Raw genomic sequence first — 17500 nt, 5'->3', positions numbered from 1 at the left:
TCCTTTGGGTGACAGGTGCACGCCGGCCTTTGGGTGACCAGGTGCACATGGTCCTTTGGGTGACCAGGTGCACGCCGGCCTTTGGGTGACCAGGTGCACATGGTCCTTTGGGTGACCAGGTGCACGCCGGCCTTTGGGTGACCAGGTGCACATGGTCCTTTTGGGTGACCAGGTGCACATGGTCCTTTGGGTGACCAGGTGCACGCCGGCCTTTGGGTGACCAGGTGCACATGGTCCTTTTGGGTGACCAGGTGCACGCCGGCCTTTGGGTGACCAGGTGCACATGGTCCTTTTGGGTGACCAGGTGCACATGGTCCTTTGGGTGACCAGGTGCACGCCGGCCTTTGGGTGACCAGGTGCACACGGTCCTTTTGGGTGACCAGGTGCACGCCGGCCTTTGGGTGACCAGGTGCACATGGTCCTTTTGGGTGACCAGGTGCACGCCGGCCTTTGGGTGACCAGGTGCACGCCGGTCCTTTTGGGTGACCAGGTGCACAAGTTCCATTTGGGTGACCAGGTGCACGCGGTTCATAACAGCGCGGTTATCTGCTTTAATGTCCGAGGAGGGGTGCTTAAGTGTGGGTGCCCTGGTTCACCTGGTATGCGAGGTTGTGGAGGTGGGGGGGGGTCCCCTGCTGGTATCATCCCCGAAATAGAGGGGTGATACCCGGGTGGTGAGTAAGGGCCTACAAGCCTGGAGGTCAATAGCTCCAGGGGGTAAGCTCTACTGTCATGTCCGTAAATAGAGTGGTGTTACCCGGGTTTTGAAACCATATTTTAATTTTTGGGTTACCAGATGCACACGGGTCTTTGGAAAACAATCACAATCTGCATCCATCGTAATATCTTAAACTGTATATAAAGCACCTAAGGACGGGCCTGACCGAGAGAGGGCCGTAGTAGGGTACTCCCCTAGCGGGCTATATCAATAGAATGACCGGTAAAATGATTTAAAACAGTTTATAATTTTTGGGTTACCAGATGCACACGGGTCTTTTGGAAACAATCACAATCTGCATCCATCGTAATATATGAACTGTATATAAAGCACTGAAGGACGGCCCCGACCGAGACAGGGCCTTAGTGGGGTGCTCCCATAGCGGGCTATATCAATAGAATGACCGGTAAAAGTATTTAAAACCGTTTTTATAATTTTTGGGTTACCAGATGCACGTTTCAATCACCAGTTGCACGGAGGATTAATAGCAATCTGCATCCATCGTGATTTCTTAAAGTGTGTAAAAAGCACCCAAGGACGGCCCTGACAGAGAGAGGGCCGTAGTGGGGCACTCCCCTAGCGGGCTATATCAATAGAATGACGGGTAAAAGTATTTAAAACCCTTTTATAATTTTTGGGTTACCAGATGCACGTTTTCAATCACCAGGTGCACGGAGGAAAATGAGCATTTGCATCCATAGTCATGTTTTAAACCGTCCATAAAGCACTCTTGGCCGGCCCCGGCAGAGAGAGAAAGAGATGGTGAAAAAAAAAAAAAAATCATCATCAGACCTTCCATAAATAATTCGGGCCGGCCCCATTGCTAAAGGTCCGTAGTAGGGTGCGCCATAAGCGGACATGAATAGATGGAACACCGCTAACCGCATAGAGAACCGTGTTTTGGGTGACCAGGTGCACGTTTTCAATCACCAGTTGCACATTTTCAATCACCAGTTGCACGGAGGATTAATAGCAATCTGCATCCATCGCGATTTCTTAAAGTGTCTATAAAGCACTCAGGACGGGCCCGACCGAGACAGGGCCTTAGTGGGGTGCTCCCATAGCGGGCAACAATGAGAGGGGTGCCTTTAAATTCATTTTGAACCATATTTGAAATTTTGGGTTACCAGATGCACGTTTTCAATCACCAGTTGCACGGAGGATTAATAGCAATCTGCATCCATCGTGATTTCTTAAAGTGTGTAAAAAGCACCCAAGGACGGCCCTGACAGAGAGAGGGCCGTAGTGGGGCACTCCCCTAGCGGGCTATATCAATAGAATGACGGGTAAAAGTATTTAAAAACCCTTTTATAATTTTTGGGTTACCAGATGCACGTTTTCAATCACCAGGTGCACGGAGGAAAATGAGCATTTGCATCCATAGTCATGTTTTAAACCGTCCATAAAGCACTCTTGGCCGGCCCCGGCAGAGAGAGAAAGAGATGGTGAAAAAAAAAAAAAAAATCATCATCAGACCTTCCATAAATAATTCGGGCCGGCCCCCATTGCTAAAGGTCCGTAGTAGGGTGCGCCATAAGCGGACATGAATAGATGGAACACCGCTAACCGCATAGAGAACCGTGTTTTGGGTGACCAGGTGCACGTTTTCAATCACCAGTTGCACATTTTCAATCACCAGTTGCACGGAGGATTAATAGCAATCTGCATCCATCGCGATTTCTTAAAGTGTCTATAAAGCACTCAGGACGGGCCCGACCGAGACAGGGCCTTAGTGGGGTGCTCCCATAGCGGGCAACAATGAGAGGGGTGCCTTTAAATTCATTTTGAACCATATTTGAAATTTTGGGTTACCAGATGCACGTTTTCAATCACCAGTTGCACGGAGGATTAATAGCAATCTGCATCCATCGTGATTTCTTAAAGTGTGTAAAAAGCACCCAAGGACGGCCCTGACAGAGAGAGGGCCGTAGTGGGGCACTCCCCTAGCGGGCTATATCAATAGAATGACGGGTAAAAAGTATTTAAAACCCTTTATAATTTTTGGGTTACCAGATGCACGTTTTCAATCACCAGGTGCACGGAGGAAAATGAGCATTTGCATCCATAGTCATGTTTTAAACCGTCCATAAGCACTCTTGGCCGGCCCCGGCAGAGAGAGAAAGAGATGGTGAAAAAAAAAAAAAAATCATCATCAGACCTTCCATAAATAATTCGGGCCGGCCCCCATTGCTAAAGGTCCGTAGTAGGGTGCGCCATAAGCGGACATGATAGATGGAACACCGCTAACCGCATAGAGAACCGTGTTTTGGGTGACCAGGTGCACGTTTCAATCACCAGTTGCACATTTTCAATCACCAGTTGCACGGAGGATTAATAGCAATCTGCATCCATCGCGATTTCTTAAAGTGTCTATAAAGCACTCAGGACGGGCCCGACCGAGACAGGGCCTTAGTGGGGTGCTCCCATAGCGGGCAACAATGAGAGGGGTGCCTTTAAATTCATTTTGAACCATATTTGAAATTTTGGGTTACCAGATGCACGTTTTCAATCACCAGTTGCACGGAGGATTAATAGCAATCTGCATCCATCGTGATTTCTTAAAGTGTGTAAAAAGCACCCAAGGACGGCCCTGACAGAGAGAGGGCCGTAGTGGGCACTCCCCTAGCGGGCTATATCAATAGAATGACGGGTAAAAGTATTTAAAAACCCTTTTATAATTTTTGGGTTACCAGATGCACGTTTTCAATCACCAGGTGCACGGAGGAAAATGAGCATTTGCATCCATAGTCATGTTTTAAACCGTCCATAAAGCACTCTTGGCCGGCCCCGGCAGAGAGAGAAAGAGATGGTGAAAAAAAAAAAAAAATCATCATCAGACCTTCCATAAATAATTCGGGCCGGCCCCCATTGCTAAAGGTCCGTAGTAGGGTGCGCCATAAGCGGACATGAATAGATGGAACACCGCTAACCGCATAGAGAACCGTGTTTTGGGTGACCAGGTGCACGTTTTCAATCACCAGTTGCACATTTTCAAATCACCAGTTGCACGGAGGATTAATAGCAATCTGCATCCATCGCGATTTCTTAAAGTGTCTATAAAGCACTCAGGACGGGCCCGACCGAGACAGGGCCTTAGTGGGGTGCTCCCATAGCGGGCAACAATGAGAGGGGTGCCTTTAAATTCATTTTGAACCATATTTGAAATTTTGGGTTACCAGATGCACGTTTTCAATCACCAGTTGCACGGAGGATTAATAGCAATCTGCATCCATCGTGATTTCTTAAAGTGTGTAAAAAGCACCCAAGGACGGCCTGACAGAGAGAGGGCCGTAGTGGGGCACTCCCCTAGCGGGCTATATCAATAGAATGACGGGTAAAAGTATTTAAAAACCCTTTTATAATTTTGGGTTACCAGATGCACGTTTTCAATCACCAGGTGCACGGAGGAAAATGAAGCATTTGCATCCATAGTCATGTTTTAAAACCGTCCATAAAGCACTCTTGGCCGGCCCCGGCAGAGAGAGAAAGAGATGGTGAAAAAAAAAAAAAAATCATCATCAGACCTTCCATAAATAATTCGGGCCGGCCCCCATTGCTAAAGGTCCGTAGTAGGGTGCGCCATAAGCGGACATGAATAGATGGAACACCGCTAACCGCATAGAGAACCGTGTTTTGGGTGACCAGGTGCACGTTTTCAATCACCAGTTGCACATTTTCAATCACCAGTTGCACGGAGGATTAATAGCAATCTGCATCCATCGCGATTTCTTAAAGTGTCTATAAAGCACTCAGGACGGGCCCGACCGAGACAGGGCCTTAGTGGGGTGCTCCCATAGCGGGCAACAATGAGAGGGGTGCCTTTAAATTCATTTTGAACCATATTTGAAATTTTGGGTTACCAGATGCACGTTTTCAATCACCAGTTGCACGGAGGATTAATAGCAATCTGCATCCATCGTGATTTCTTAAAGTGTGTAAAAAGCACCCAAGGACGGCCCTGACAGAGAGAGGGCCGTAGTGGGGCACTCCCCTAGCGGGCTATATCAATAGAATGACGGGTAAAAGTATTTAAAACCCTTTTATAATTTTTGGGTTACCAGATGCACGTTTTCAATCACCAGGTGCACGGAGGAAAATGAGCATTTGCATCCATAGTCATGTTTTAAACCGTCCATAAAGCACTCTTGGCCGGCCCCGCAGAGAGAGAAAGAGATGGTGAAAAAAAAAAAAAAATCATCATCAGACCTTCCATAAATAATTCGGGCCGGCCCCCATTGCTAAAGGTCCGTAGTAGGGTGCGCCATAAGCGGACATGAATAGATGGAACACCGCTAACCGCATAGAGAACCGTGTTTTGGGTGACCAGGTGCACGTTTTCAATCACCAGTTGCACATTTTCAATCACCAGTTGCACGGAGGATTAATAGCAATCTGCATCCATCGCGATTTCTTAAAGTGTCTATAAAGCACTCAGGACGGGCCCGACCGAGACAGGGCCTTAGTGGGGTGCTCCCATAGCGGGCAACAATGAGAGGGGTGCCTTTAAATTCATTTTGAACCATATTTGAAATTTTGGGTTACCAGATGCACGTTTTCAATCACCAGTTGCACGGAGGATTAATAGCAATCTGCATCCATCGTGATTTCTTAAAGTGTGTAAAAAGCACCCAAGGACGGCCCTGACAGAGAGAGGGCCGTAGTGGGGCACTCCCCTAGCGGGCTATATCAATAGAATGACGGGTAAAAGTATTTAAAACCCTTTTATAATTTTTGGGTTACCAGATGCACTTTTCAATCACCAGGTGCACGGAGGAAAATGAGCATTTGCATCCATAGTCATGTTTTAAACCGTCCATAAAGCACTCTTGGCCGGCCCCGGCAGAGAGAGAAGAGATGGTGAAAAAAAAAAAAAAATCATCATCAGACATTCCATAAATAATTCGGGCCGGCCCCCATTGCTAAAGGTCCGTAGTAGGGTGCGCCATAAGCGGACATGAATAGATGGAACACCGCTAACCGCATAGAGAACCGTGTTTTGGGTGACCCAGGTGCACGTTTTCAATCACCAGTTGCACATTTTCAATCACCAGTTGCACGGAGGATTAATAGCATCTGCATCCATCGCGATTTCTTAAAGTGTCTATAAAGCACTCAGGACGGGCCCGACCGAGACAGGGCCTTAGTGGGTGCTCCCATAGCGGGCAACATGAGAGGGGTGCCTTTAAATTCATTTTGACCATATTTGAAATTTTGGGTTACCAGATGCACGTTTTCAATCACCAGTTGCACGGAGGATTAATAGCAATCTGCATCCATCGTGATTTCTTAAAGTGTGTAAAAAGCACCCAAGGACGGCCCTGACAGAGAGAGGGCCGTAGTGGGGCACTCCCCTAGCGGGCTATATCAATAGAATGACGGGTAAAAGTATTTAAAACCCTTTTATAATTTTTGGGTTACCAGATGCACGTTTTCAATCACCAGGTGCACGGAGGAAAATGAGCATTTGCATCCATAGTCATGTTTTAAACCGTCCATAAAGCACTCTTGGCCGGCCCCGGCAGAGAGAGAAAGAGATGGTGAAAAAAAAAAAAAATCATCATCAGACCTTCCATAAATAATTCGGGCCGGCCCCCATTGCTAAAGGTCCGTAGTAGGGTGCGCCATAAGCGGACATGAATAGATGGAACACCGCTAACCGCATAGAGAACCGTGTTTTGGGTGACCAGGTGCACGTTTTCAATCACCAGTTGCACATTTTCAATCACCAGTTGCACGGAGGATTAATAGCAATCTGCATCCATCGCGATTTCTTAAAGTGTCTATAAAGCACTCAGGACGGGCCCGACCGAGACAGGGCCTTAGTGGGGTGCTCCCATAGCGGGCAACAATGAGAGGGGTGCCTTTAAATTCATTTTGAACCATATTTGAAATTTTGGGTTACCAGATGCACGTTTTCAATCACCAGTTGCACGGAGGATTAATAGCAATCTGCATCCATCGTGATTTCTTAAAGTGTGTAAAAAGCACCCAAGGACGGCCCTGACAGAGAGAGGGCCGTAGTGGGGCACTCCCCTAGCGGGCTATATCAATAGAATGACGGGTAAAAGTATTTAAAACCCTTTTATAATTTTTGGGTTACCAGATGCACGTTTTCAATCACCAGGTGCACGGAGGAAAATGAGCATTTGCATCCATAGTCATGTTTTAAACCGTCCATAAAGCACTCTTGGCCGGCCCCGGCAGAGAGAGAAAGAGATGGTGAAAAAAAAAAAAAAATCATCATCAGACCTTCCATAAATAATTCGGGCCGGCCCCCATTGCTAAAGGTCCGTAGTAGGGTGCGCCATAAGCGGACATGAATAGATGGAACACCGCTAACCGCATAGAGAACCGTGTTTTGGGTGACCAGGTGCACGTTTTCAATCACCAGTTGCACATTTTCAATCACCAGTTGCACGGAGGATTAATAGCAATCTGCATCCATCGCGATTTCTTAAAGTGTCTATAAAGCACTCAGGACGGGCCCGACCGAGACAGGGCCTTAGTGGGGTGCTCCCATAGCGGGCAACAATGAGAGGGGTGCCTTTAAATTCATTTTGAACCATATTTGAAATTTTGGGTTACCAGATGCACGTTTTCAATCACCAGTTGCACGGAGGATTAATAGCAATCTGCATCCATCGTGATTTCTTAAAGTGTGTAAAAAGCACCCAAGGACGGCCCTGACAGAGAGAGGGCCGTAGTGGGGCACTCCCCTAGCGGGCTATATCAATAGAATGACGGGTAAAAGTATTTAAAACCCTTTTATAATTTTTGGGTTACCAGATGCACGTTTTCAATCACCAGGTGCACGGAGGAAAATGAGCATTTGCATCCATAGTCATGTTTTAAACCGTCCATAAAGCACTCTTGGCCGGCCCCGGCAGAGAGAGAAAGAGATGGTGAAAAAAAAAAAAAATCATCATCAGACCTTCCATAAATAATTCGGGCCGGCCCCCATTGCTAAAGGTCCGTAGTAGGGTGCGCCATAAGCGGACATGAATAGATGGAACACCGCTAACCGCATAGAGAACCGTGTTTTGGGTGACCAGGTGCACGTTTTCAATCACCAGTTGCACATTTTCAATCACCAGTTGCACGGAGGATTAATAGCAATCTGCATCCATCGCGATTTCTTAAAGTGTCTATAAAGCACTCAGGACGGGCCCGACCGAGACAGGGCCTTAGTGGGGTGCTCCCATAGCGGGCAACAATGAGAGGGGTGCCTTTAAATTCATTTTGAACCATATTTGAAATTTTGGGTTACCAGATGCACGTTTTCAATCACCAGTTGCACGGAGGATTAATAGCAATCTGCATCCATCGTGATTTCTTAAAGTGTGTAAAAAGCACCCAAGGACGGCCCTGACAGAGAGAGGGCCGTAGTGGGGCACTCCCCTAGCGGGCTATATCAATAGAATGACGGGTAAAAGTATTTAAAACCCTTTTATAATTTTTGGGTTACCAGATGCACGTTTTCAATCACCAGGTGCACGGAGGAAAATGAGCATTTGCATCCATAGTCATGTTTTAAACCGTCCATAAAGCACTCTTGGCCGGCCCCGGCAGAGAGAGAAAGAGATGGTGAAAAAAAAAAAAAATCATCATCAGACCTTCCATAAATAATTCGGGCCGGCCCCCATTGCTAAAGGTCCGTAGTAGGGTGCGCCATAAGCGGACATGAATAGATGGAACACCGCTAACCGCATAGAGAACCGTGTTTTGGGTGACCAGGTGCACGTTTTCAATCACCAGTTGCACATTTTCAATCACCAGTTGCACGGAGGATTAATAGCAATCTGCATCCATCGCGATTTCTTAAAGTGTCTATAAAGCACTCAGGACGGGCCCGACCGAGACAGGGCCTTAGTGGGGTGCTCCCATAGCGGGCAACAATGAGAGGGGTGCCTTTAAATTCATTTTGAACCATATTTGAAATTTTGGGTTACCAGATGCACGTTTTCAATCACCAGTTGCACGGAGGATTAATAGCAATCTGCATCCATCGTGATTTCTTAAAGTGTGTAAAAAGCACCCAAGGACGGCCCTGACAGAGAGAGGGCCGTAGTGGGGCACTCCCCTAGCGGGCTATATCAATAGAATGACGGGTAAAAGTATTTAAAACCCTTTTATAATTTTTGGGTTACCAGATGCACGTTTTCAATCACCAGGTGCACGGAGGAAAATGAGCATTTGCATCCATAGTCATGTTTTAAACCGTCCATAAAGCACTCTTGGCCGGCCCCGGCAGAGAGAGAAAGAGATGGTGAAAAAAAAAAAAAATCATCATCAGACCTTCCATAAATAATTCGGGCCGGCCCCCATTGCTAAAGGTCCGTAGTAGGGTGCGCCATAAGCGGACATGAATAGATGGAACACCGCTAACCGCATAGAGAACCGTGTTTTGGGTGACCAGGTGCACGTTTTCAATCACCAGTTGCACATTTTCAATCACCAGTTGCACGGAGGATTAATAGCAATCTGCATCCATCGCGATTTCTTAAAGTGTCTATAAAGCACTCAGGACGGGCCCGACCGAGACAGGGCCTTAGTGGGGTGCTCCCATAGCGGGCAACAATGAGAGGGGTGCCTTTAAATTCATTTTGAACCATATTTGAAATTTTGGGTTACCAGATGCACGTTTTCAATCACCAGTTGCACGGAGGATTAATAGCAATCTGCATCCATCGTGATTTCTTAAAGTGTGTAAAAAGCACCCAAGGACGGCCCTGACAGAGAGAGGGCCGTAGTGGGGCACTCCCCTAGCGGGCTATATCAATAGAATGACGGGTAAAAGTATTTAAAACCCTTTTATAATTTTTGGGTTACCAGATGCACGTTTTCAATCACCAGGTGCACGGAGGAAAATGAGCATTTGCATCCATAGTCATGTTTTAAACCGTCCATAAAGCACTCTTGGCCGGCCCCGGCAGAGAGAGAAAGAGATGGTGAAAAAAAAAAAAAATCATCATCAGACCTTCCATAAATAATTCGGGCCGGCCCCCATTGCTAAAGGTCCGTAGTAGGGTGCGCCATAAGCGGACATGAATAGATGGAACACCGCTAACCGCATAGAGAACCGTGTTTTGGGTGACCAGGTGCACGTTTTCAATCACCAGTTGCACATTTTCAATCACCAGTTGCACGGAGGATTAATAGCAATCTGCATCCATCGCGATTTCTTAAAGTGTCTATAAAGCACTCAGGACGGGCCCGACCGAGACAGGGCCTTAGTGGGGTGCTCCCATAGCGGGCAACAATGAGAGGGGTGCCTTTAAATTCATTTTGAACCATATTTGAAATTTTGGGTTACCAGATGCACGTTTTCAATCACCAGTTGCACGGAGGATTAATAGCAATCTGCATCCATCGTGATTTCTTAAAGTGTGTAAAAAGCACCCAAGGACGGCCCTGACAGAGAGAGGGCCGTAGTGGGGCACTCCCCTAGCGGGCTATATCAATAGAATGACGGGTAAAAGTATTTAAAACCCTTTTATAATTTTTGGGTTACCAGATGCACGTTTTCAATCACCAGGTGCACGGAGGAAAATGAGCATTTGCATCCATAGTCATGTTTTAAACCGTCCATAAAGCACTCTTGGCCGGCCCCGGCAGAGAGAGAAAGAGATGGTGAAAAAAAAAAAAAATCATCATCAGACCTTCCATAAATAATTCGGGCCGGCCCCCATTGCTAAAGGTCCGTAGTAGGGTGCGCCATAAGCGGACATGAATAGATGGAACACCGCTAACCGCATAGAGAACCGTGTTTTGGGTGACCAGGTGCACGTTTTCAATCACCAGTTGCACATTTTCAATCACCAGTTGCACGGAGGATTAATAGCAATCTGCATCCATCGCGATTTCTTAAAGTGTCTATAAAGCACTCAGGACGGGCCCGACCGAGACAGGGCCTTAGTGGGGTGCTCCCATAGCGGGCAACAATGAGAGGGGTGCCTTTAAATTCATTTTGAACCATATTTGAAATTTTGGGTTACCAGATGCACGTTTTCAATCACCAGTTGCACGGAGGATTAATAGCAATCTGCATCCATCGTGATTTCTTAAAGTGTGTAAAAAGCACCCAAGGACGGCCCTGACAGAGAGAGGGCCGTAGTGGGGCACTCCCCTAGCGGGCTATATCAATAGAATGACGGGTAAAAGTATTTAAAACCCTTTTATAATTTTTGGGTTACCAGATGCACGTTTTCAATCACCAGGTGCACGGAGGAAAATGAGCATTTGCATCCATAGTCATGTTTTAAACCGTCCATAAAGCACTCTTGGCCGGCCCCGGCAGAGAGAGAAAGAGATGGTGAAAAAAAAAAAAAATCATCATCAGACCTTCCATAAATAATTCGGGCCGGCCCCCATTGCTAAAGGTCCGTAGTAGGGTGCGCCATAAGCGGACATGAATAGATGGAACACCGCTAACCGCATAGAGAACCGTGTTTTGGGTGACCAGGTGCACGTTTTCAATCACCAGTTGCACATTTTCAATCACCAGTTGCACGGAGGATTAATAGCAATCTGCATCCATCGCGATTTCTTAAAGTGTCTATAAAGCACTCAGGACGGGCCCGACCGAGACAGGGCCTTAGTGGGGTGCTCCCATAGCGGGCAACAATGAGAGGGGTGCCTTTAAATTCATTTTGAACCATATTTGAAATTTTGGGTTACCAGATGCACGTTTTCAATCACCAGTTGCACGGAGGATTAATAGCAATCTGCATCCATCGTGATTTCTTAAAGTGTGTAAAAAGCACCCAAGGACGGCCCTGACAGAGAGAGGGCCGTAGTGGGGCACTCCCCTAGCGGGCTATATCAATAGAATGACGGGTAAAAGTATTTAAAACCCTTTTATAATTTTTGGGTTACCAGATGCACGTTTTCAATCACCAGGTGCACGGAGGAAAATGAGCATTTGCATCCATAGTCATGTTTTAAACCGTCCATAAAGCACTCTTGGCCGGCCCCGGCAGAGAGAGAAAGAGATGGTGAAAAAAAAAAAAAATCATCATCAGACCTTCCATAAATAATTCGGGCCGGCCCCCATTGCTAAAGGTCCGTAGTAGGGTGCGCCATAAGCGGACATGAATAGATGGAACACCGCTAACCGCATAGAGAACCGTGTTTTGGGTGACCAGGTGCACGTTTTCAATCACCAGTTGCACATTTTCAATCACCAGTTGCACGGAGGATTAATAGCAATCTGCATCCATCGCGATTTCTTAAAGTGTCTATAAAGCACTCAGGACGGGCCCGACCGAGACAGGGCCTTAGTGGGGTGCTCCCATAGCGGGCAACAATGAGAGGGGTGCCTTTAAATTCATTTTGAACCATATTTGAAATTTTGGGTTACCAGATGCACGTTTTCAATCACCAGTTGCACGGAGGATTAATAGCAATCTGCATCCATCGTGATTTCTTAAAGTGTGTAAAAAGCACCCAAGGACGGCCCTGACAGAGAGAGGGCCGTAGTGGGGCACTCCCCTAGCGGGCTATATCAATAGAATGACGGGTAAAAGTATTTAAAACCCTTTTATAATTTTTGGGTTACCAGATGCACGTTTTCAATCACCAGGTGCACGGAGGAAAATGAGCATTTGCATCCATAGTCATGTTTTAAACCGTCCATAAAGCACTCTTGGCCGGCCCCGGCAGAGAGAGAAAGAGATGGTGAAAAAAAAAAAAAATCATCATCAGACCTTCCATAAATAATTCGGGCCGGCCCCCATTGCTAAAGGTCCGTAGTAGGGTGCGCCATAAGCGGACATGAATAGATGGAACACCGCTAACCGCATAGAGAACCGTGTTTTGGGTGACCAGGTGCACGTTTTCAATCACCAGTTGCACATTTTCAATCACCAGTTGCACGGAGGATTAATAGCAATCTGCATCCATCGCGATTTCTTAAAGTGTCTATAAAGCACTCAGGACGGGCCCGACCGAGACAGGGCCTTAGTGGGGTGCTCCCATAGCGGGCAACAATGAGAGGGGTGCCTTTAAATTCATTTTGAACCATATTTGAAATTTTGGGTTACCAGATGCACGTTTTCAATCACCAGTTGCACGGAGGATTAATAGCAATCTGCATCCATCGTGATTTCTTAAAGTGTGTAAAAAGCACCCAAGGACGGCCCTGACAGAGAGAGGGCCGTAGTGGGGCACTCCCCTAGCGGGCTATATCAATAGAATGACGGGTAAAAGTATTTAAAACCCTTTTATAATTTTTGGGTTACCAGATGCACGTTTTCAATCACCAGGTGCACGGAGGAAAATGAGCATTTGCATCCATAGTCATGTTTTAAACCGTCCATAAAGCACTCTTGGCCGGCCCCGGCAGAGAGAGAAAGAGATGGTGAAAAAAAAAAAAAATCATCATCAGACCTTCCATAAATAATTCGGGCCGGCCCCCATTGCTAAAGGTCCGTAGTAGGGTGCGCCATAAGCGGACATGAATAGATGGAACACCGCTAACCGCATAGAGAACCGTGTTTTGGGTGACCAGGTGCACGTTTTCAATCACCAGTTGCACATTTTCAATCACCAGTTGCACGGAGGATTAATAGCAATCTGCATCCATCGCGATTTCTTAAAGTGTCTATAAAGCACTCAGGACGGGCCCGACCGAGACAGGGCCTTAGTGGGGTGCTCCCATAGCGGGCAACAATGAGAGGGGTGCCTTTAAATTCATTTTGAACCATATTTGAAATTTTGGGTTACCAGATGCACGTTTTCAATCACCAGTTGCACGGAGGATTAATAGCAATCTGCATCCATCGTGATTTCTTAAAGTGTGTAAAAAGCACCCAAGGACGGCCCTGACAGAGAGAGGGCCGTAGTGGGGCACTCCCCTAGCGGGCTATATCAATAGAATGACGGGTAAAAGTATTTAAAACCCTTTTATAATTTTTGGGTTACCAGATGCACGTTTTCAATCACCAGGTGCACGGAGGAAAATGAGCATTTGCATCCATAGTCATGTTTTAAACCGTCCATAAAGCACTCTTGGCCGGCCCCGGCAGAGAGAGAAAGAGATGGTGAAAAAAAAAAAAAATCATCATCAGACCTTCCATAAATAATTCGGGCCGGCCCCCATTGCTAAAGGTCCGTAGTAGGGTGCGCCATAAGCGGACATGAATAGATGGAACACCGCTAACCGCATAGAGAACCGTGTTTTGGGTGACCAGGTGCACGTTTTCAATCACCAGTTGCACATTTTCAATCACCAGTTGCACGGAGGATTAATAGCAATCTGCATCCATCGCGATTTCTTAAAGTGTCTATAAAGCACTCAGGACGGGCCCGACCGAGACAGGGCCTTAGTGGGGTGCTCCCATAGCGGGCAACAATGAGAGGGGTGCCTTTAAATTCATTTTGAACCATATTTGAAATTTTGGGTTACCAGATGCACGTTTTCAATCACCAGTTGCACGGAGGATTAATAGCAATCTGCATCCATCGTGATTTCTTAAAGTGTGTAAAAAGCACCCAAGGACGGCCCTGACAGAGAGAGGGCCGTAGTGGGGCACTCCCCTAGCGGGCTATATCAATAGAATGACGGGTAAAAGTATTTAAAACCCTTTTATAATTTTTGGGTTACCAGATGCACGTTTTCAATCACCAGGTGCACGGAGGAAAATGAGCATTTGCATCCATAGTCATGTTTTAAACCGTCCATAAAGCACTCTTGGCCGGCCCCGGCAGAGAGAGAAAGAGATGGTGAAAAAAAAAAAAAATCATCATCAGACCTTCCATAAATAATTCGGGCCGGCCCCCATTGCTAAAGGTCCGTAGTAGGGTGCGCCATAAGCGGACATGAATAGATGGAACACCGCTAACCGCATAGAGAACCGTGTTTTGGGTGACCAGGTGCACGTTTTCAATCACCAGTTGCACATTTTCAATCACCAGTTGCACGGAGGATTAATAGCAATCTGCATCCATCGCGATTTCTTAAAGTGTCTATAAAGCACTCAGGACGGGCCCGACCGAGACAGGGCCTTAGTGGGGTGCTCCCATAGCGGGCAACAATGAGAGGGGTGCCTTTAAATTCATTTTGAACCATATTTGAAATTTTGGGTTACCAGATGCACGTTTTCAATCACCAGTTGCACGGAGGATTAATAGCAATCTGCATCCATCGTGATTTCTTAAAGTGTGTAAAAAGCACCCAAGGACGGCCCTGACAGAGAGAGGGCCGTAGTGGGGCACTCCCCTAGCGGGCTATATCAATAGAATGACGGGTAAAAGTATTTAAAACCCTTTTATAATTTTTGGGTTACCAGATGCACGTTTTCAATCACCAGGTGCACGGAGGAAAATGAGCATTTGCATCCATAGTCATGTTTTAAACCGTCCATAAAGCACTCTTGGCCGGCCCCGGCAGAGAGAGAAAGAGATGGTGAAAAAAAAAAAAAATCATCATCAGACCTTCCATAAATAATTCGGGCCGGCCCCCATTGCTAAAGGTCCGTAGTAGGGTGCGCCATAAGCGGACATGAATAGATGGAACACCGCTAACCGCATAGAGAACCGTGTTTTGGGTGACCAGGTGCACGTTTTCAATCACCAGTTGCACATTTTCAATCACCAGTTGCACGGAGGATTAATAGCAATCTGCATCCATCGCGATTTCTTAAAGTGTCTATAAAGCACTCAGGACGGGCCCGACCGAGACAGGGCCTTAGTGGGGTGCTCCCATAGCGGGCAACAATGAGAGGGGTGCCTTTAAATTCATTTTGAACCATATTTGAAATTTTGGGTTACCAGATGCACGTTTTCAATCACCAGTTGCACGGAGGATTAATAGCAATCTGCATCCATCGTGATTTCTTAAAGTGTGTAAAAAGCACCCAAGGACGGCCCTGACAGAGAGAGGGCCGTAGTGGGGCACTCCCCTAGCGGGCTATATCAATAGAATGACGGGTAAAAGTATTTAAAACCCTTTTATAATTTTTGGGTTACCAGATGCACGTTTTCAATCACCAGGTGCACGGAGGAAAATGAGCATTTGCATCCATAGTCATGTTTTAAACCGTCCATAAAGCACTCTTGGCCGGCCCCGGCAGAGAGAGAAAGAGATGGTGAAAAAAAAAAAAAAATCATCATCAGACCTTCCATAAATAATTCGGGCCGGCCCCCATTGCTAAAGGTCCGTAGTAGGGTGCGCCATAAGCGGACATGAATAGATGGAACACCGCTAACCGCATAGAGAACCGTGTTTTGGGTGACCAGGTGCACGTTTTCAATCACCAGTTGCACATTTTCAATCACCAGTTGCACGGAGGATTAATAGCAATCTGCATCCATCGCGATTTCTTAAAGTGTCTATAAAGCACTCAGGACGGGCCCGACCGAGACAGGGCCTTAGTGGGGTGCTCCCATAGCGGGCAACAATGAGAGGGGTGCCTTTAAATTCATTTTGAACCATATTTGAAATTTTGGGTTACCAGATGCACGTTTTCAATCACCAGTTGCACGGAGGATTAATAGCAATCTGCATCCATCGTGATTTCTTAAAGTGTGTAAAAAGCACCCAAGGACGGCCCTGACAGAGAGAGGGCCGTAGTGGGGCACTCCCCTAGCGGGCTATATCAATAGAATGACGGGTAAAAGTATTTAAAACCCTTTTATAATTTTTGGGTTACCAGATGCACGTTTTCAATCACCAGGTGCACGGAGGAAAATGAGCATTTGCATCCATAGTCATGTTTTAAACCGTCCATAAAGCACCCAGGGCCGGCCCCGGCAGAGAGAGAAAAAGAGGGGAAAAGTGTTGAAAAAAAAAAAAAATCATACCTTCCATAAATAATTCGGACCGGCCCCCATTGAAAAGGTCCGTAGTAGGGTGCATCATTATCGGACATGAATCTCGGGAACACCGCTAACCGCATAGAGAACCGTGTTTTGGGTTACCAGATGCACGTTTTCAATCACCAGTTGCACGGAGAGAGAAAAAAAAAATCATACCTTCCATAAATAATTCGGACCGGCCCCCATTGAAAAGGTCCGTAGTAGGGTGCATCATTATCGGACATGAATCTCGGGAACACCGCTAACCGCATAGAGAACCGTGTTTTGGGTGACCAGGTGCACGTTTTCAATCACCAGTTGCACGGAGAAAAAAAAAGTAATCATACCTTCCATAAATAATTCAGGCCGACCCCCATTGAAAAAGGTCCGTAGTAGGGTGCATCATTATCGGACATGTATATCTGTAACACCGGCAAGCGCATTGAGAACCGCATTTTTGGGTTACCAGATGCACGTTTTCAATCACCAGGTGCACGGCTGTGAAAAGTGGGACTCTGTCATTTTTTCGACCAATTTCTGTAATTTTCAAAAAATGATTAAAAATACTTCCCGAAGGGCTAGAGGTCCCAAATTTCGTCTCATACCCTCTCTCGTGATGGGCAACAATTACATAATGTAAAAAAAAATTCGCATCCACAGGAACCTATGCATCCTGTGACATTCACTTTTTTCCCAAAACTTGAAACACGATTTCCTATTAAAATGTTTTATACAAAAACGTTTTTAATTGAATGTAAATGCTCGTCTATTTATGCACTTTCGTGCAAAAAAAACCCCATCAAGATCGGATGTGTACTTTTTGATTTATCACGTTTTTGTTGAATTTGACCCCCGATGGTGGGGCGCACAGAAGCCCTGTGAGGTTCAGGGCTTCATCGATATTTGGCCTGTTTTGGATTACACACTCAGTGGCGGGTCGACCAGACAGGTACCGGCGCGATTTCAGAAACCTGGTTTTTGGCAACA

This window comes from Oncorhynchus mykiss, unplaced genomic scaffold, assembly GCF_013265735.2.
Source record: "Oncorhynchus mykiss isolate Arlee unplaced genomic scaffold, USDA_OmykA_1.1 un_scaffold_60, whole genome shotgun sequence".
In the NCBI taxonomy this organism is placed as follows: Eukaryota; Metazoa; Chordata; class Actinopteri; order Salmoniformes; family Salmonidae; genus Oncorhynchus; species Oncorhynchus mykiss.
This window is presented reverse-complemented; position numbering follows the sequence as displayed.